The following is a 21,793-nucleotide window of genomic DNA, read 5'->3' on the forward strand; positions in this document are numbered from 1 at the left end:
CGAAAAATATAAAGGCCAAATGGAACACATCTGAGGCAGTAGTTCAACCAGGCGGGTAGCAAGGAGAATGACTGAACCCCTGAGGAAGGCCACTTGGAAAATGGCCTTTTTACCCGCCATTAAGACCACTTTTATCAGAGACACAACAAAAACATCATTTAATCTTCTCATTAACTTAGTGAGGAAGGCATTATTAATACAGAATATGTTTAACCTTGGTGAAATACATAATGCATCAACGTACCATATCGCAGATGAGGAAAGCAAAATGCAGAGCAGCGAGGACCTTGCCCAGGGTCAAGTGGAGGGGACGTGAACCCAGGTCTGTGATAGTCCAGTCTCATCTGCTCACTGGACCTTTCTGCTCATTTGACCTTCCTAAGGAAAGCATTTTATGTAAATTGCTTAAAATGTATTAAAATGCTTTCACATGATTCATCTCACATTTTCTCACAACTAACCTTTGAGTTAAGTGGGCCCCAAATCCTTCCTAAATAATAGAAATTACCATTAAAACTAGAAGTTCGTGACCCCAGTGGCGGTTTAGCTACATCATAGTGTCCTCCATCCCTGAAGAAAGATAAGGCCAAGCACGCACAGAAAGGCTACTTCCTGGTCAGAGAAGCGCCCATGACCTCACTACACCTGTGGGTTTCTCACTCAGATGTATTTGATAACATTGAACTGCTGTAATTTGGTGGCAGAATTGGTATGAGTCTAGGAGTTTGGGAGAAACCCAGCTGGAAAGACCACCCGTCCTATTGCCCTGGAGAAGGAGAGCTGCAGGACTCTCAAGTGACTGTGTGGATGACATTTCCATGAGGGAAAATGATAGACTTCTTTTCCCAAACAATCTCCAAACCCACAGAGAGCAGCGTTTGATACTATGTTTTGAAACAGAGAATGGAGCTCAGCTTCCTTCCTCACAGCTTGCCTGAGGTTTTACCAAGCGATGGTGCCAATCTTTAAGCTGATACCATTTCTGCTTTTCTAATAAAGGACAACCGCGGTATTTTATATTCTTTCAGTCTTCTCATTAGAAAGAAATGTAGATTTAGGGTTTTGGTGCACGTGCTGGTTCTGTGTGCCACACCTGCTCCTCTGGCCGGCGCAGTGGCCTTTATCCTGGATTTCCTTGTCTTGTGACAGAGCAGGCAGGGCTGTGGCTGCCTTATTCACAGTTACAGTGGCCTGGGGAGCTGGGAAACAGCCACCTTGCCTTCATAAAACATCTGTGATGCGTTCAGTTAGGAAAACAAGACTTAAGGGATGTTTTGTGTGTTTTTTAAAGAGAGAAAGTAATTTTTGTTTTTTTTTCAAGATTGGCCCTGAGCTAACACCTTTGCCAATCTTCTTCTCTTTTTCTTCTTCTCCCTAAAGCCCCCCAGTACATAGTTGTATATTTTAGTTGTGGGTCCTTCTAGTTGTGGCATGTGGGTCGCCACCTCAGCATGGCCTGATGAGCAGTGCCGTGTCTATGCCCAGAATCTGAAGCAGAGTGCGTGAACTTAACCACTCGGCCCTGGGGCCGGCCCCTTAAGGGACATTTTGAGGCAGGCTAGTTGTCTCCACACTGAACTCCACTAACCAAGCTGATGTGGGGAGTGTGTGTGTGTTTGTTGCTGCTTCTGGTAGGTAAAAGGATCTTGAAAGAATATTGGAGCTCTTCCTGAATCAGGGCAACAACAGGTCTTAGATTTCCTAGTCCCTAGGGAATAAGCATTTAATAGCATTAACAGTAATCAATTTTGTTGTCATTTAAGTTTCCTATACAATGCATCCATACTATGAAATATTATTTAGCCATGAGAAACTATATATTTAAAGCATATGTAATAACTCGGGGCAATATTTTATGATAGTAAATAAAAAAATGTCAATTCAAATTTAAATAGAATGAGTCAGGTGTCTTTGGTTGCCAGTAATCTTGACCTGGCTCAGGTAAAAGTTTAAGTACATCTCAGAAGTCTCATGAGAACCCAAGCATAAAAATCAAGACAGGGATCTCTTGGAAATTGAATCTGGAAAGTTCCTGAGCATAAGGCTCCTTTCTTGGCCTCCTGGGCTTCCCTGTGGAGCCCTCTCCCTGCACATCTGCTCCATATTTCTCCCCAGCCAACCTCCTCTCCTTCAACATTGTTCTTGCTGCCTCATAATTTCAGCTTGCACATAGCCTGGGATGTTTTCCTTAGCTTCTCTTATAGCTCACATCCGTTTGTCTCAGCTTCATTGCTCACTGGCTTCATCTCTTAGTCTCCCAATTCCAAATTCCTAAACCGATTGGCTCAGCTTGTCTTTCTGAGTCAGACCACAACCCCTAGGTCTTTAGTCAGTCTCAGAAAGGGCCACCCTGGAGTCTGGTGGCCAGAGAAGTCAGGGCACTTTGATGTAAGATATGTGTGCTTATGCTGGAGGAGCCCTAGGTGAGAAGCATCATAAATGTGCCTAATACTTAAATACTATGTAGAAATATGTGTGGGTAGAAGACAGAATAGGGAAATAAACCAAAATATTAATAGCAGTTGTCTCTGGAAAGTGATGTTACAAAGATTTCTTTCTCCCCATTTTGGAAGTGGCCTTTTTTAAGGCATAGGTGTACACGTTGGTTTTTAAGATTACAGTCAAAGACAATAAGACCAGAAAGACACTGGAGAGAGCACTTTGGAAAGCTAGATATCAAGACAACAAGAGAAGGTCCTCAAAGAGTGATGCTATTTAAAAAGTCATAATGATGTCATCATTACATGGAAGAGGCCTCCTCTCTCAGCTTGCCTGTAAACACATGTCACTAATATCTTAAATCACTCAGTTTATCTAATATTAGTTTAATATTTTCCACTAGAGAAGTAGTGTAGAGCTCTATAGCGCTCCAACTTGGCATGGACCAAATTTGGTTAGAAGGAGAGAATAATCAACTGATGGGCCTAGAATACAGAGATTGACCGAAGAGGTTGCAAGCCTAATTGGGGTACACCAACAGTGTGCTGGTAAGTGTGTAACAGCCAGCTTCCTAAAAGCCCTTATTTGTAGCATCTGCCTATTTTGATGGCGTAAACACTCCCACCATGGCTGATTTCAAGCTACCAATGTGATGTCACTGAGGCAGGACTGGGGAGAGATGTGCACAATTCCTTCTGGCATACCACTGGGCCCACCACAGTGAGCAGAAAGCAAGAAGGCATGAGGCACCAGAGCAACGGCGTGAGTAGGTACCACTAAACCCAGCCCAGGTGCCTCCTTCCAGGAGGTCTGCTCAGTGTTTGTTCTGTCAGACCATGGAAGGTGTAACCTTAATCAGTTAGGATATCAAACACAAAATGTGCTTAGATGATGTAGCATCCTGATAGGCACTTGTACAATTTGATGAGTGATTAAAAGAATTAGATAAGGGGATAAGTCAAACCTAGGCCCAAGAATGTGGGCTCCAGAAACATCATCTCCATGAGGTATAGAGTCCATTTTTGTATGGCTCAACCTGGCAGTCAAGGTCAGAAAAATAGGTCTGGATGTGTGAGGCCTCTGAGCTCAGGCTCCAGCTCATATTTCTTATTGTTGTGCACCCTCAGCAAGTGGAAAAGTTACCTCCAAAATTGTTGGGGTTACATGATTGTCTCCTTAGTGGGTAAGCATCTTTTAATCCTGAGAAAGTTGTGAATTAAATACAGAAATATTTAAGGGATGAAATCAATAAACCTTGTAGGATGTATAGCTTAGTGTTAATAAATAAATTGTGCATCGTTGACATTTTAGATATTTGTAACATTTAAGAGAAATTGGCATATTGGAGCAATGGATTAGCCTTCTGATTCTATTAAAAATATGTTATTGCAAGTAATGTCAGCATCATGGTGATGTGAGCTTTCCCAGTAATCTCTTCCCTCCACCATACAACGAAAAGGACATTCATGCTCCAACAGAGGACGTCCAAACACAACACAAAAAACATCGGAGAGACCCACACAGCCATACAATGGAAGATGGAGAGGCTGGAGTCCCCCTTGGAGGAGGTGGAATGGGGTAAGAGAAAACTTTGCTCCCTCCTCTAAAGACTGTGATCTTGGACTGTGGGAGGCCTCCAAGAGGGAAGGAATGGAGGAGGGGACGTTTGTTCATGGGAACATCAAGGATCCCCGAGGCCCTTGTAGCCTAGAGGCAAGCCCTCTACTGGGGTGAAAGCTTTCATGGGGGGTGACCTTATCAAGCCAACACCCCAGGAGAGCAGATAGCAAGGGCAGAGTGAGAAAACCCCAAGAGCATGCAGAAGAAAGCGCCCCTCCCCCCAACCCACCCAGCACTGGCTCCAGTGCCTGGGATCTTGGCTGAAGGCAGAGGGCCCAGAATGCGCAGCTCTTGACCCCCACCCAGTGGTAATAGGTAGTAACTGCGACCAAATAATACCAGGATGGTAAAGAACAAAGCCATGCCCTCTAGCAGTGTCAAAAATTTTATTAAATTGCCACACCAGAGAGAAAATGACAAGTACCCAGAAGTCAGTCCTGAGGGTACAGAAATATGTAATCTAAATGTCAGAGAATTCAAAATAGCTATCATCAAAAAACTCAACGAGTTAAAAGAAAATGTAGAGAAACAATTCAGTGAGTTCAGGGGCTACTTCACAAAAGAGATAGAAACTATAAAGAAGAATCAATCAGAAACATTAGCGATGAAAGACACAATGGAAGAGAGAAACAAAATACAGATGCCCTGAACGCTCGGGTGGACATCAAAGAGGAGCGAATCAGCATAATCGAAGATAGACATGTTGAACTGCTCCAGACAGAGGAGGAGAGAGAACTAAGACTAAAAAGAAATGAAGAAAGTCTCTGAGAAATATCCGACTCAATGAGGAAATGCAACATAAGAATTATAGGTATTCAAGAAGGAGAAGAGAAGGAGAATGGAGTAGAAAGCTTGTTCAAAGAAATAATAGCAGAGAACTTCCCCAACCTAGAGAAGGAGATGGAAATCCATGTGGAAGCAGTTATCAGATCTCCTAAATATGTCAATGTAAAAAAGAACTACTGCAAGGCATATAGTAGTGAAACTGGCAAAAGTGAATGACAAAGAAAGAATGCTCAGGGCAGCAAGGCAGAAGAAAATAACCTACAAAGGAACCCCCATTGAGATTTCAGTGGATTTCTCTGCAGAAACCTTACAGGCCAGGAGAGACTGGAATGACATATTCAAATCTTTGAAGGACAAAAACTTTCAGCCAAGAATACTGTATCCAGCGAAAATATCATTCAGATATGATGGAGAAATAAAAACATTCCCAGAGTGACTTCAGCATTATGGCAGAGTGAACTTGCCTGGGACTCTCTCCCCTCCAACATACAACAAAAAGAGGCAACCATACTCCGACAGAAGATATCTTAACAACACAAAAACCTTGGAGAGACATGCAGCCACATGATGGAGGGCAGAGAGGCTGGAGCCCCCCTCAGAGGAGCTGGAATGGGGTAAGAGAGAACTTCGCTCATTGCCCTAAAGACTGCAGTGGCTACCGTGGGAGGCTCCATGAGGGAAGGAGTGGGGGAGGGGTCCCTCATTTGCAGAATCACCCAGGACTCCCTAGGGCCCTTGTGGCCGATAGGGGAGCCATCGAACGGGCAAAAGCTCTCACATGGGGTGACCTCATCAAGCCAAGACCCCAGGAGGCCAGATAGTGAGAGCTGATGGAGAAATCGAGGACTGCACCCAGGAGAAAGTGCCCCTCCCCCACCCACGCCACACCATCTCAGCTGAAGGCAGAGGGCTCAGAATATGTGGCTTTCAACCCCCACCCATTGGTGATAGGCTGTAACTGCAACCGAATAATATCAGAATGAGAAAGAGCCGACCTTCCAACATCAGACACTACATCAAATCTCCAGACCAGAGAGAAAACAACAAACACCCAGAACTCAGTCCTGCAGACACAGAGATAAGTAAACTAAATGACAGAGAATTCAAAATAGCTATCATCAAACAACTCAATGAGGTGCAAGAGAATATAGAGAAACAATTCAATGAGTTCAGCAGCTACTTCACAAAAGAGATTGAAACTGTAATGAAGAATCAGTCAGAAACATTAGAGATGAAAGTCACAATGGAAGAGATAAAACAAAATACGGATTCCCTGATGCTCGTGTGGACACCATAGAGGAGTGAATCAGCATAATTGAAGATAGACATGTTGAAATGCTCCAGGCAGAGGAAGAAAGAGAACTAAGTCTAAAAAGAAATGAAGAAAGTCTCTGAGAAATATCCAACTCAATGAGGAAATGCAACATAAGAATTACAGCTATTCAAGGAGAAGAGAGGGAGAATGGAGCAGAAAGGGTGTTCAAAGAAATAATAGCAGAGAACTTCCAAAATCTAGGGAATGAGAGGGAAATGTGTGTGGAAGAAGCTTCCAGATCTCCCAGATTTGTCAATGTAAAAATACCTACTGCAAGGCATATACTAGTAAAACTGGCAAAAGTGAATGACAAAGAAAGAATGCTCAGGGCAGCAAGGCAGAAGAAAATAACCTACAAAGGAACCCCTATAAGGCTTTCAGTGGATTTCTCTGCAGAAACCTTACAAGCCAGGAGAGAATGGAACAACATATTCAAAACTTTAAAAGACAAGAATCTTCAGCCAAGAATACTCTATCCAGCAAAAATATCTTTTAGATATGAGGGAGAAATTAAATCTTTCCCAGACAAACAAAAGCTAAGGGGCTTTGTAGCCATGAGACACGCCCCTCCCCCCTCCAAGAAATCCTCAAGAAGGTCCTCATACCTGAAAAAAGAAAAAAATGGAGAAAGGGATCACAAAATGCAGAGTAAGGAGATAAATAGTTAGACAGAATCAGAATAGGATAGCAAATATTCAACTATAGCATTAGGCTAAAGGGAAGGAAAACACCAAAAACAAAGACAATCTTGTCACTTTAACCACAAACTCACAACAAAATTGGAATAAGATATGAGAAAAATAACTTAGGAGGGGAGGAGTAAAGGGACTGAATCAGCTTAGACTAAGGAAATAAGAGGCCAGCAGAAAATGGACTATCTTATACACGAGATTCTTAATACAAACTAAAGGGTAGCCACTAAACTAAAAAGCAGAACAGGATAAAAAATAAATAAGGAAAAAACAAAGAAGCATATCATTAAAAACTACGTAATTAAATGGGTAGACCAAAACACACAGGGTGAGAAACAAAGGAAATGCAGGAAAAACAGAGAATGAGTGATATAATGACAGCGTTATGGCCTCATACATCAATAATCACCCTCACTGTAAATGGATTGAACTCTCCAATAAAAAGACACAGAGTGGCAAGATGGATTAAAGAACAAGATCCAAAAATTTGCTGCCTCCAGGAAACACATCTTAGCTCCAATGACAAACACAGGCTCAGAATGAAGGGGTGGGAGATGATACTCCAAGCTAATGGCAAACAAAAGAAAGCAGGTGTTGCAATACTTACATCAGACAAAGTAGATTTCAAGTTAAGGCAGGTAAAGAGAGACAAAGAGGGGCAGTATATAATGATCAAAGGAACACTACATCAAGAAGAAATAATGCTTATAAATATCTACGCACCCAACAGAGGAACACCAATGTTCGTAAAGCAACTATTAACAAACCTAAAAGAAGATATTAAAAATAACACAATAATAGTAGGGGACCTCAACACCACAGTCACATCAATGGACAGATCATCCAGACAGAATATCAACAAGGAAACAGTGGAAGTAAATGAAAAGCTAAACCAGTTGGACCTAATAGACATATATAGAGCACTCCATACCAGTTGGACCTAATAGACATATATAGAGCACTCCATCCCAAAACAGCCAAATACACATTCTTCTCAAGCGTGCATGGCACATTCTGAAGGATAGACCACATGTTGGGGAAAAGGCAAGACTCTATAAATTTAAAAAATTGAACTAATAACAAGCATCTTTTCTAATCATAATGCTATAAAGCTAGAAATTAATTACAAGAAAAAAGCTGAGAAAGGGACAAAGATGTGGAGAATAAACAACATGCTATTGAACAAGCAATGGATCATTGAAGAAATTAAAGGAGAAATCAAAAAATATCTGGAGACAAATGAAAATGATAACATGCCATACCAACTCATATGGGATGCAGCAAAAGCTGTATTAAGAGGAAAACTCATTGCAATATAGGCACACCTTAACAAACAAGAAAAATCCCAAATAAGCAATCTCAAATTACACATAACTGAATTAGAAAAAGAAGAACAAAGCCCAAAGTTAGCAGAAGGAGAGAAATAATAAAAATCACAGCAGAAATAAATGCTATTAAAAGAAAAAAGGCAATAGAAAGGGTCAATGAAACAAAGATCTTGTTCTTTGACAAGATAAATAAAATTGACAAACTCTAGACAAACTTACAAGGAAAAAAAGAGAGAAAGCTCAGATAAATAAAATTAGAAATGAAAAAGGAGAAATAACAACAGACTCCACAGAAATACAATGGTTTATAAGAGAATACTATGAAAAACTATATGCCAACAAAATGGATAACCTAGAAGAAATGGATAAATTTTAGACTCCCAACCTCTCAAAGCTGAGTCAAGAAGAAACAGACAATCTGAATAAAGAGATTGAAACAGCAATCAAAAGCATCCCAAAGAATAAAACCCCAGGACCAGACAGCTTTCCTGGGGAATTCTACCAAACTTTCAGAGAGGATTTAATACCTATCCTTCTCAAGCTATTCCAAAAAATTCAGGAAGATGAAACACTTCCTAACACTATCTATGAGGCCGACATCACTCTGATACCAAAGCCTGACAAGGACAGGACAAAAAAGGAGAATTAACAGGCCAATATTGCTGATGAACATAGATACAAAAATCCTCAACAAAATTTTGGCAACCTGAATTCAGCAATACATCAAAAGGATCACACATCATGATCAGTGGGATTCATACCAGGGACAGAGAGATGGTTCAACATCCGCAAATCAATCAACGTGATACACCACATTAACAAACTGAGGAATAAAAACCACATGAGCATCTCAATAGATGCAGAGAAAGCATTTGACAAGATCCAACAGCCATTTATGATAGAACCTCTTTAACAAAATTGGGATAGAAGGAAATTACCTCAACATAATAAAGGCCATATATGCCAAACCCACAGCCAACATCATACTCAATGGGCAAAAATTGAGCACCATTCCCCTGAGAACAGCAACAAGACAAGGATGACCACTCTCACCACTCCTATTCAACATAGTACTGGAGGTTTTGGCCAGAGCAATTAGGCAAGAAAAAGGAATAAAAGGATCCAAATAGGGAGTGAAGAAGTGAAACTCTTGCTGTTTGCATACGACATGACCTTATACATAGAAAACCCCCAAAAGTCCTTTGGAAAACTAATAGGAATAATTAACAACTACAGTAAAGTTGCAGGGTACAGAATCAACTTACAAAAATCTATTGCTTTTCTATACTCCAATAATGAACTTACAGAAAGAGACCTCAAGAGTACAATTCCATTTGCAATCGCAACTTAAAGAGTAAAGTACCTAGGACTAAATTTAACCAAGGAGGTGAAGGACTTATACAATGAAAACTATAAGACATTATTGAAAGAAATAGATAATGACATAAGGAGATGGAAAGATATTCCATGCTCATGGATTGGAAGAATAAATATAGTTAAAATGTCCATACTACCCAAAGCAACCTACAGATTCAATGCAATCCCCATCAGAATCCCAATGACATTCTTCACAGAAATAGAGCAAAGAATGCTAAAATTCATATGGGGCAATCAAAGACCCTGAATTGCTAAGGCAATCCTGAGAAAAAAGAACAAAGCTGGAGGTATCACAATCCCTGACTTCAAAATGTACCACAAAGTCATAGTGATCAAAACAGCATGATACTGGTACAAAAACAGGCACACAGGTCAATGGAGCAGAACCGAAAGCCCAGAAATAAAACCACACATCTACGGTCAGATAATCTTTGACAAAGGTGCCAAGAACATACAATGCAGAAAAGATAGTCTCTTCAATAAATGGTGTTGGGAAAACTGGACAGCCACATGCAAAAGAGTGAAGATAGACCACTATCTCATGCCATACACAAAAATAAACTTAAAATGGATCAAAGACTTGAAGATACGTCCTGAAACTATAAAACTCTTGGAAGATAATATAGATAGTACACTATTTGACATCTAACTAAAAAGGATCTTTTCAAATACCATGTCCTCTCAGACAAGGGAAACAAAAGAAAAAATAAACAAGTGTGAATTTATCAGACTAAAGAGCTTCTGCAAGGCAAAAGAAACTAGGATCAAAACAAAGAGACAAGCCACCAACTGGGAGAAAATATTTGCAAATCATATATCTGACAAGGGGTTAATCTCCCTAATATATAAGGAGCTCACACAACTGAACAATAAAAAAACAAACAACCCGATCACAAAATGCGCAGAGGAGATGAACAGACATTTTGCGAAAGAAGATATACAGATGGCCAATAAACACATGAAAAGATGTTCAACATCACTAATCATCAGGGAAATGCAAATCAAAACTACACTAAGATACCACTTTACGCCTGTTAAAATGGCTATGACCACTAAGACTAAAAATAAATGTTGGAGAGGGTGTGGAGAGAAGGGAACCCTCAGACACTGCTGGTGGAATGCAAACTGGTGGGGCCAATATGGAAAACAGTATGGAGATTCCTCAAAAAACTAAAAATAGAACTACCTTATGACCCAGCTATCCCACTACTGGGTATCTACCCAAACAACTTGAAATCAACAATCCAAAGTGACATATGCACCTCTATGTTCATAGCAGCACTATTCACAATAACCAAGACATGGACACAATCCAAGTGCCCATTGACTAATGACTGCATAAAGAAGATGTGGTATATATATACAATGGAATACTACTCAGCCATAAAAAAGGACAAATTCATCCCATTTGCAACAACATGGATGGACCTGAAGGGAATCATGTTAAGTGAAATAAGCCAGACTGAGAAAGACAAACACCAGATGATTTCACTCATTTGTGGAATATGAACAAACACATGAACAAAGAAAATAGTTCAGTGGTTACCAGGGGAAGGGGGTTCAGGGGCACAGGGGGTGAAGGGGAGCACTTATGCCGTGACAGACAAGAAATAAGGTACAACTGAGATTTCACAATGATGTAAACTATTACGAACTCAAAAAAAAAACAAAAAACCGCCTATAAGCAAAAAGGAAAAAAAATGTCATTGAATAACTCATTTTGACTTGCTGTTTCACATTAAAGTCTTACTAAAATGATATACATTTAAGACAACTGAAGAATCATTACATTAATGTGTGTTAGATCTGTAGGAGTTATTAGAGTACTCAAGAAAATTTTATTTACTAATTGTAGCACTTAAGAGCAAAGTGAAGATTTTACATTTATAAATAAGTTTGAACTATTTATGGCAATCTAATTAAGTTGTAAAGGTTTCCTTAGTAGAGGTTGCTAAAATTTGCTAGAGTCATGCTATTAATTTTATGAAATAATAAGATTTGTAAGTTAGATTAAAAACTAAAGGAAAAATTAGATTGTAAAATTTGTAACTTTAGTAAGATAAATATTAATGTTTTAAAATGAAAATCACCTCTTAGTAATATTTTGGTGCACAGAAGCCACACTTGAGAATATCGAACAATCTTTCATTGACACAGGTGTCCCACAGGCAGAGACCTTGTACCCCCACCTCCGTCCCCCCCCCAGCACTTGGAGGATGTACCCCCATTATGCCCCCACCACAGTCACTGCCGGCGTGTGGCCCCCCTCTCTCAGGAGGCTCTGTGCTCCTCTGGGGCAGGGGCCCTTCTTCCTTCTCTTTCTACTCCCAGAGCCCAGTGCAGGCCTTGGCACTAGGAGGCATGTCTCCGTCAGCCCAGGTTGCGGTAACAAACTCCACAGAGTGGGGGGCTTGCACAGCAGACATTCATTTCTCATGGTTCTGCAGCTGGAGGTCTGAGACCAGGGTGTCGGGTCGTCAGCTCCCGGTGACGGCTGGCTTCCTTGTTTGCAGATGGCTGCCTTCTCGCTGCATCTTCATGTAGTAGAGAGAGAGATCATCTCTCTGGTACCTCCTTATCAGGGCACTAATCCCATCATGAGGGCTCCAACCTCATGACCTAATTACCTCCCAAAGACACCCCCTCCAATATCATCACATTGGAGCTAGGGCCTCAACATATGAATTTTGGGGAACATAAGCATACAATTCATAGGGGGAGATGGCAAGAAATATTTGCTAAAGGAATAAATAGTGTGGAGAAGACTGCGGTGGGGGAGGGAAGCATGCCAGGATGAACTCGGGGCAGGTGTGTGGAAGGGGGGCCGGGGGTGGCCTCACGCTGGCTTTCCTGGCCTGGCCTGTCGCATCGCTTCTCTCTGGGCTCCATGGGATTCTGCAGCTGTTTGTGCGTCACAGAGCCGAGCTCCACGTTCTCATCTGCTGCTCTTCTCCGCATTCCAAACACTCGTTCATGCTGAAGTTATACCAACACTTGCCCGGTCGTCATTTGCGGAAGGATTCACCGAATTCTGTCACCCCGTGACTGGGGGCAGCTGTTCCTGGGCCACCAGACGTCGCCATTTCCTTGACAAGGAGGCTTCTGTGGAGCAACAGCTGTTTTCCTCATCATTTCATAGGGAGCAGGCCAGGAGCCAACCTTGGGCAGAAGCGATGTCTCTTTGGTAACAAATGGATTTGTTTTAGCTGAAGAGTTGGCTGTAAGGATAAAAGAAAGTCCAGAATTTTAAGTGGCTGTGTCTTTTTCATTTCTATGATTCTGCCTCAAAGTACGGTGCCTGGCACCTAATAGACACGGAATTAAATATTCATTGCCTAAACAAAGGTGAGGACGAATGAATGAGGAAAGCCTTCCGTAAGGGAAGCGGTCGAATTCTCTAAGGTGCTTTTGCAGAAGACGGCGGTGACAGTGGTAATTGACGTCTCTCTCGTCTGCGCGCATGAGTAGTACCCGGTCTTCTCCAGGGCGCTCCTTTATTTCAAGTTTGACCACGAGCCGCCACCTCCCTCTCATCCCGTGCCCTGTCCCCCGTGATTGGACAGAGGGGGCCCCAGCCCGCCCGGGAGCCCAGCTGGGGAGAGTCTGTCATTCACTGCCTCCAGTGCAGAGAACAAAACCGGCCAAAGAGAAAAACAGAGACAAGAGTCAGAGTCCTTGTGGCATTTCAAGCCCTGGTTTTGTTAATTCCTAAGCCACATTTTTCCCTTTTTGCCTCAACTAGTTTGAGTTAGTTTCCTCAAAACCAAGAATTCTTACGAATCGAATCTGATACTTCCACTAATAGGAGCAAACATGTTGAATGCTTACTGTGTACTCCGCAATTTTCTAATCTAGAAAATTGTTAGCCCACTTAATGCTCACAAAAACCTTACAAAGAAAGTGTAATTATTATTGAATTTTTCAGATGAGGAATCAGGACCAACATGTTCAAGGTCATCCGGCTCGGAAGGGGCAGAGGCTGCAGTCGACCCAGGCAGTCAGCTTTAAAGGGGCTCCTCCGAGGCGCTGGGCTTCCGCCTTGTGCTCTGGCACTTGTTGAAGATGAACATAGCGCCCCCATTACATCGGAAGCAGGTTCTAGCCTATCAGGGATGGGTGCTGGAGAGCCCCGAATACAACCAAGCATGCTGGGAAAGGCGGGAGCGTTCCAAGCTCAGAGTGGCTTAATGTTTGTGTTAATTGTAGTTGCTGCTAAGTTTGGAGGCTCTCTTGGGTTGAGGGGATTTTTCTCGGTCACTGCAGGGTGCTCAGCTAGATTAGGATAGGCCTGGGGAGACTAGAGTCTGGAATGGGCCCAGTGATGGGGGGCAACTGAAGGGTCCTAGGCCTGGAGGGGTCCAGATGCTCCTGGTCCCTCACATTTGTATTGATTCACAGTTGGCAAGTACGTTCTATCTCACTTCATAGTCATTATTGCCATCATGCAAAAAGGGTGGTTAATATCTAAACACCTTTCACATATGCTATACCAGATATAGCACAAAGCTTTTCAGAGACATAGAAAACCCTGATACGCCCTGGCGTGCGATGAAAGTGGCCAGACTCCTCTGCTGGGCCTGGGAACTGGAGAGTCTTAGCATCTTCTAATCTACAGCTGGTGAATCTGCCTAACTCTCCGGCGGTGTGCATTCTTTTAAGCATATACAACTTTTTAATTGAGATATAATTAACATATAACATTGTATTAGTTTCAGGTGTACAACATAATGATTTGATATTTGCATATATTGTGAAGTGATCACTACAATAAGTCTGGTTTAGTTAACATCCATCACTACACATAGTTACAATTTTTTTTTCTTGTGTTGAGAACTTTTAAGATCTACTCTCTTAGCAACTTTCAAACACACAGTACGGTGTTATTAACTATAGTCACCATGCTGTGTGTTACGTCACCATGACTGACTTATTTTGTAACTAGAAGTTTGTACCTTTTGACTCCCCTCACCCATTTTTTTTTTTTTAAAGATTTTATTTTTTTCATTTTTCTCTCCAAAGCCCCCCGGTACATAGTTGTATATTCTTCATTGTGGGTCCTTCCAGCTGTGGCATGTGGGACGCTGCCCCAGCGTGGTTTGATGAGCAGTGCCATGTCCGCGCCCAAGGTTCGAACCAACGAAACACTGGGCCGCCTGCAGCGGAGCGCGTGAACTTAACCACTCGGCCATGGGGCCAGCCCCTCCCCTCACCCATTTTACCTACCACTTACCCACTACCTCTGGCAACCACCATTCTGTTCTCTGTACCTGTAAACTTGGATTTTTATTTTTATTTTTTAGATTTCACATATAAGTAAGATCATATGGTATTAGTCTTCCTCTGTCTGACTTATTTCATGTAGCTTAATGCCCTCAAGTTCCATCCATTTTGTTGCAAATGGTAACATGTCATTCTTTTTTATGGCCAAACAGTATTCCCTTCTGTGTGTATATGTGTGTGTGTGTGTGTGTATAACCATATTTTCTTTATCCATTCATCCATTGATGGACACTTAGGTTGCTTCATTGTCTTGGCAATTGTATGTCATGCTGCAGTGAACACGGGGATGCAGATATCTTTTCAAGTTAGTGTTTTTGCGTTCTTTGGATAAATACCCAGAAGTGGAATTACTGGTCATATGGTAGTTCTATTTTTAATTTTTGGGGGAATTTCCATAACAGCTGCACCAGTTTATGTTCTCAACAGTGCACAAGGGTTCCCTTTTTTCCACATCCTTGTCAACACTTGTTAATTCTTGACTTTTTGATAACAGCCATTCTAACAGGTGTGAGGTGATATCTCGTTGTGGTTTTGGTTTTCATTTCCCTGATGATGTTGAGCACCTTTTCATGTACCTGTTGGCCATTTTTTTTTAAAGATTGGCACCTGAACTAACAACTGTTGCCAATCTTCTTTTTTTTTTTCTGCTTTTTCTCCCCCAGTCCCCCCAGTACATATTTTTAACTGTAGGTCCCTCTAGTTGTGGCATGTGGGACGCCACCTCAACATGGCCTGATGAGCAGTGCCATGTCCGCGCCCGGGATCTGAACCGGCGAAACGCTGGGCAGCCGCAGCGGAGCGCGGGAACTTAACTACTCTGCCGAAGGACAGCCGCCGTGTTGGTCACTTGTATGTCTTCTTTGGGAAAATGTCTATTCAGATCCTCTGCCCATTTTTTAATTAGAATATTTGGTTTTTTGCTATCGAGTTGTATGAGTTTTTCATATACTTCGGATATTAACCCCTTATCAGATATATGATTTGCAAATATATTTTCTGATGAAAGATCATAATTAGAATTACTTGTGTCTTCTTCAACTTCTTTCATTAATGTCATAATTTTCAGTATACAGATATTTTACTTCCTGGGCTAAATTTATTCTTAGATATTTTATTCTTTTGATGCAGTTATAAATGGCAATGTGTGCATTTTAGATAAAGAATTCTGGAGTGCAAGCAACATGCCATTCTGTTTGTACAATTAAGTGTAAACAGAATTTTGATATTAATTATTAAAAAGCTACTTTTATTCCTGCTTGCTGCACAGCTACGATGAACCAGTCCCAGGCACTGGTGGCACGGTCCCTGAATTCACAGAGCCATGGCTACTGGGGCAGGAAAGAGAGGGCAGGGTCACCAAGGTGCTCAGGAAGCAGAGAAAGGGGCACCCGCATGGCCTTGGTGGGGCTGGAGACGGCTTCCCAGACCCAGAGTCTCCAGGGACCTGCTTGTCCCCGTGGGGGGAGATGCACGGGCCAGAGGGAGCAAGACTGGCAAAGGCCTGCAGGCAAGAACGAGGAGGAGGAAGAAGGGAGAGTAAGGGAGAGGGCAGGTTGAGAGAACGAGCTTAGGAGAGCCCTGGTGGGGCACTGGGCAAGGCAGAGGTCAGTGTCGTAGGACACAGCAAATACGTGTGGTCAGAACTGAGGCCGGAGAGGCAGGCTGGACAGTGGGCAGGGCTGGATTTAACCCACGTGAAAAGAAAAACGCAGCATCTGTCACTAAAGGGCCTGTAGATCCATCAGTAGGCACAAACCACCCTGGGGAAGTTTCTTAACCACTCACCCAGAATTGGGTCCCCACCTACACTCCCATGGCACCCAAGCGTCCCTCTATCCTTATGTTTTAAACTTTTACGTGCCTGGCTCCCCAGCTAGGCTATAATTCGTTGCATGCAGCCACTCATCTCTTTTCCCCCTAACCCCGAGGCCTGGTCAGCCCCCAGCGTATTGAAGACCCTAACAAACATCTGATGAGTGTTGCTGTTATGGGATTGCTCATACTAAGTATTATTAATAATGCATTGTTTGCATTGAAAGATAACGCGACTCATCAGCTGGCCATGTGCTTTCTAACACATCAACCTCTTTGAGCCTTGGTTTATTCCCACAGAAAAATAGGTTAAAGAAAGCCCTGTACCAGTTGGGCTTCTGTGAGCATTCTAACTATGATGAGCCTTTACAGCTGACGTTAGAATTTTCACTGCTTGTCCACGGCATGCTGCCTTTCAAGACATCATCTACTTGGTTCTTTTGGCTTGAGTCAGGGGTCCTGTATGCTCCCAGGGACTAGAGTAGTTTTCTGAACGAAATAACTCGCTCCAAAAAAGGCTCAAACTCCAACCCTGACGGTATGTGAAAATGCTTTAATCAACTTGTAAATAGTCTTATTATTGTAAAAACAGTTCCTTGTGCTTATACAAAATGAATGAACATGCCTTGAAAACCCCGAGTGCTTATATTTTTGCCCAGAAAATCTAATTAAAAATCAGGCCAGTCAATTTCCACAATTAACTGGATGATTTTTTCTGTGCAATAAAATAGGGAAGATTTTTTCCTGTTGGGAATTGGCTAACAAGTAGTTCTGAATCTTGCTTCATACATGAAGAATTGTTGCTGTTTTCTTTCCAATATTATTCTGTCAGAGAAAAAATTGCTATCTAAGAATCAATGATTTTACAATAAATAGTACAGGCTAGAGAAGAGGTAAATTATGGGAGCAACCTTGACAGGAAACTCTGTCTTGCTGGTGTTCTGAATGGAAGTGGTCTTGGTTGCTTACACTAGAATTTGAGTCTTTGTTGGTGGGAAGAATAACCGGTGTGATTAAAAAAAGGGCCACTTCTGCAAAGGAAAACAGGATGGAAACAGAAAAAAATGCACTAAGGGGAAAAAATATTTGCAAATCATACATCCGACAAAGGGTTAATATCCATAATATATAAAGAACTCACACAACTCAACAACAGAAAATCAAACAACCCAATAAAAAAATGGGCAGGAGACATGAACAGACATTTCTCCAAAGAAGATGTACGGATGGCCGATAGGCACATGAAAAGATGTTCATCATCGCTGATCATCAGGGAAACGCAAATCAAAACTACACTAAGATATCACCTTACACCCATTAGAATGACAAAAATAACCAAAACAAATAGTAACAAAGGTTGGAGAGGTTGTGGAGAAAAAGGATCCCTCATACACCGTTGATGGGAAGGCAAACTGGTGCAGCCTTCCCATCAGTATGGAAAACAGTATGGAGATTCCTCAAAAAATTAAAAATAGAACTACCATACGATCCAGCTATCCCACTACTGGGTATCTATCCAAAGAGCTTGAAACCAGCAATTCCAAAAGTCCCACGCACCCCAATGTTCATTGCAGCATTATTTACAATAGCCACTTGTAAAGTGGAACCTGTATTCAAGAGTTGTACTAGGCGTAAAATTGAAATGAAAGCGGGCAGAGCACTGGCTCAAGGAGACTAATACGTTCTGTCAGTGGCTGCTGCGGCTGTTGGGTTTGACATGTTCTTGTGGGGAGTGACATATTCAACACCTTTGTCGATATCTTGGAGAGGCGCATGACTGAATCATCAAAAGGCCTTGGGACAGGCGTGTGTGCTGAGCAAGGAGGCGGAGACGGGCCAGCCCCAGGCCCTCTTGGGAAGAAACGTGCACTCTTGGTCTCCGTCTACCAGGTGAGAGGCTTTTAGGAAGAGTCTGGGAATCGGAGAGAAGGGAGAAGTATACTTTAAGGAGGACAGTGCTGGCAAGACAAGGTTTGGAGTCAGGGAGGCTGTGGTCATAAGGTGAGGGATGAGAAGAACCTAGATGAGGCCCGTGCTTGTGAGGACATATTCTAGACTCTCCAGCCTGTGAGAGGGAGCAACGTGGGCGGGGTCAGTGACAGAGGCCCCGAGGGCAGACAAGGCACCAGGGGCTGTTCTGGGTGCTCTCCATGCTTCCAACTGCTCAGTCCTCATACTGGCCCTGGGGGGGAACCATCAATACCCCCTGTTTCATTTGTTCCCAGGATTTAATTTGTCAAAGTGACTGAATGACAACACAGAGAGGTCAATGCCATTGAAAGAAGTTTTATTCCTCACTGTTTTCAAGAGGAGCGAGCAGGCTGTGCAGGGCCTCACGGAGAAGAACCGGAGTCAGTCGGGAGGCAGAAGGAGCGAGGGACAGAGCAGGGCCCAGAGCCTTTACCGTGGCTTCTGCAGGGAGGAAGGGGAGGCGGGGGAGGCAAGTCGGAGCAAACTCAGGACTGGACGCTTGAAGGATTTTGGTGGTTTCTGTGTCCCGGAGGCAGTCTCTAGCTGTGCAGTTCCTGGCCCTGGGGTGATTTGGGGCAGGGGAAATGTTGGCTTGGTGTGTGAGAGTTAGATAGTGGAGGGGGTCAGAGATATGGGCGTAGGATTGGTTGGTTACATATGACAGGCACACTCTCTGGTAAGTTGTTTGCTCTCTCTAGGAATTAGCTAGCCCTGGAAGGGCAGTCTCTCGCCAGCCCGTAAGGCCCCTAGATGTCAAAGCGTCATAAAATATACAAAATAAAAAACATGACTAACACGCTCCCCTTGACAGATGAGGAAATTCTGACACAGAGAGGGTAATTAACATGCATAAGGCCACACAGCTAAGTGATAAAGTTGGACATTCAATCAAGTAATAGCCTCTGTGGTTAATCACTGTGATAACTGCCTCCTGTTAAGGCTGATCTTTTTATAAAGGGGTAAGGTGAAAGAGTTCAGTTATTATGGCAAACAGTTCTTTTTAAACCGCTAGAGTTTATATAACTGAATAGCAGAGAATAGGAGGCAGCTTTTCAAGGTTCACACGAAGTCACATTCCGCTATCACAACTGGACTCAATACATTTCACTTTCATGATCCAAGGGAAAACGCTGTCATCACGCACTGGAGAGCCTTCCAGAACTCAAGAGGGCACGTTCGACTCCGGTCATCCCTGATTAATGACGAGCAGGTGGCCTGACAGGCGAGGCGAGCGCTCCTCTCCCACGGGTGGTTTAGACTTTGGCTGGCCTGAGGCAGAGACGGTCTGTGATGACCTTCCAAGGTTACCAGGGGCAGACTATTTTTTCCTAGTTTCTGTATCTCAGGCATCCATAGTTTCCTCCTGGTTTACACAAAATGCGCCAGCAGGCCAACTGTTCAAAGCAACCTCTGCATTTTTCGAGTTGAGTGAACTAGCAGGGCATTGTGAATATCTCTACAATTTCTAAATCCCTCCCTCAAAATCTGTCATTAAGTGGAAGTATATATTTGGATGAAAATTGCAAATTCACGAACAATAATATTTTCTCTTGTTTGTAAAAAATCAAATTTATCATTGTTTTCCTGAATCAAAAATAACAAATATTTTGACTTCAATTTTTTTTTTAATTTGTTCTTATGTAAGGAAAAGAAAAACAAAGACGGACAAGCAAACCACCTGCTCATGTGTGCTTCTGTCTGAGTCAGTGCCGTGAAGCATGCGTTTCTGGGGGGGGGGGGGGTCCATGCGCATGGCATTGTGCGGGCTCCATATTAAACACCTTGTTTATAGATGCATTAGCTCATTTAATTTGCAAACAACCTGCTGAGGCTGGCAAGACAGACTTTGTGGAAGGTCTTGTTTTTGTCTGACCAGCCACATTTCTTATTCTGCAAATATCAGAAAACTCACAAAAACTGGTTTCACCCCAATGCGATCTCAATGCTTTTCCTGCGTAAGCAGAGGTCTGGGGGTAGGCCTGGGTGGCTTTAGTTTGACTGCTCAGTGATACTGTTTGGTACCCAGCTCCCTCCAGGTTTCTGGTCCACCTTCCTTAATGGGTCTGCTTCTGTCTCCAGGCTTCCTACTGCCAGCTTGCAAACTCTTGTCTAAATCCTCCGCAGAGAACCCTGGCAGGAATCGACTCTGTCTGACCCCTTCCTCCTGGGCAACAACTCTTTATTTTTAGCCCTCAAAGTAAAAATGCTATGTCGTCCATGGATCCACGGTATCAGTTACATAAGGCTGTCCCCCCTGTGAGGAGGAAATGAGAGGGGAAAATGATCTTCTCCTTCTTTAATTGAAAATTCCACTCGAGTAGGGGGTGAAAAGGACTAGAGCGTTGTTATTTCCACATTCACTTTTCAATACTATACCTCCTTGTCAGATTTCTCTTGACGTACCACCTCTGTTCTTAACCAAATTTTGGTCTGGATTGAATTCTAGGTCTTCCGCTGCTATGGGGACAATGAGTGACAAGGTTATGAGCAGAACTTTTGGCAGGAGCGGTAACCTCTGGACCAGAAAGCCGGGGAGCAAGTGGAGGGCGCTGCCTTCCGCCCGCAGCATGGAACAGCCGCACGAGTGGAAGCTCAGGAATGGCAGGTGGTTTTCTTCCCGTGTCAACTTGGCGAGGCTGCCACCCCCCACTGTTCAATCAAACACTAGTGTAGGTGATGCCGGGAGGTGTTGGGTAGATGTGATTTAAGTCCAAAGGCAGCTGACTTTAAGCAGGGCAGGCTAACCTAGAGAATCTGGGTGGGCCTGGTTCAAACAGTTGAAAGGCCTTAACAGCCGAGTCGAGGCTTGAGGAAGAAGAAAGCCCACCTGCGGACAGCGGCGTCGCCTGCGCCCAGGTTTCCGGCCTGCCCTCTACGTTGACTCGCCCAGCCAGCCCTTACAATCACGTGAGCCAATTCCTCCCAGCAAATCCCTTCACGTCATCTCCTACCAGTCTGGTGGAACCCTCACTGATCCAGATATTCTTACTCAACATCTTGAAAGCTACGCCGGCCGCATGTTCATAATGAGCAATTTTGTCTACTGAGTGGACTAATTCCCTAGGGCTGCCGTCACAAGTCACCACAAACTCGGTGCCTTAAAACCACAGACATGTGTTTTCTCACGGTTGTGGAGGCCAGAAGCTGGATATCCAGGTGCCGGTGAGCTGCGC

The sequence above is a fragment of the Equus quagga genome, chromosome 6 (assembly GCF_021613505.1).
Source record: "Equus quagga isolate Etosha38 chromosome 6, UCLA_HA_Equagga_1.0, whole genome shotgun sequence".
NCBI classification, from domain to species: Eukaryota; Metazoa; Chordata; class Mammalia; order Perissodactyla; family Equidae; genus Equus; species Equus quagga.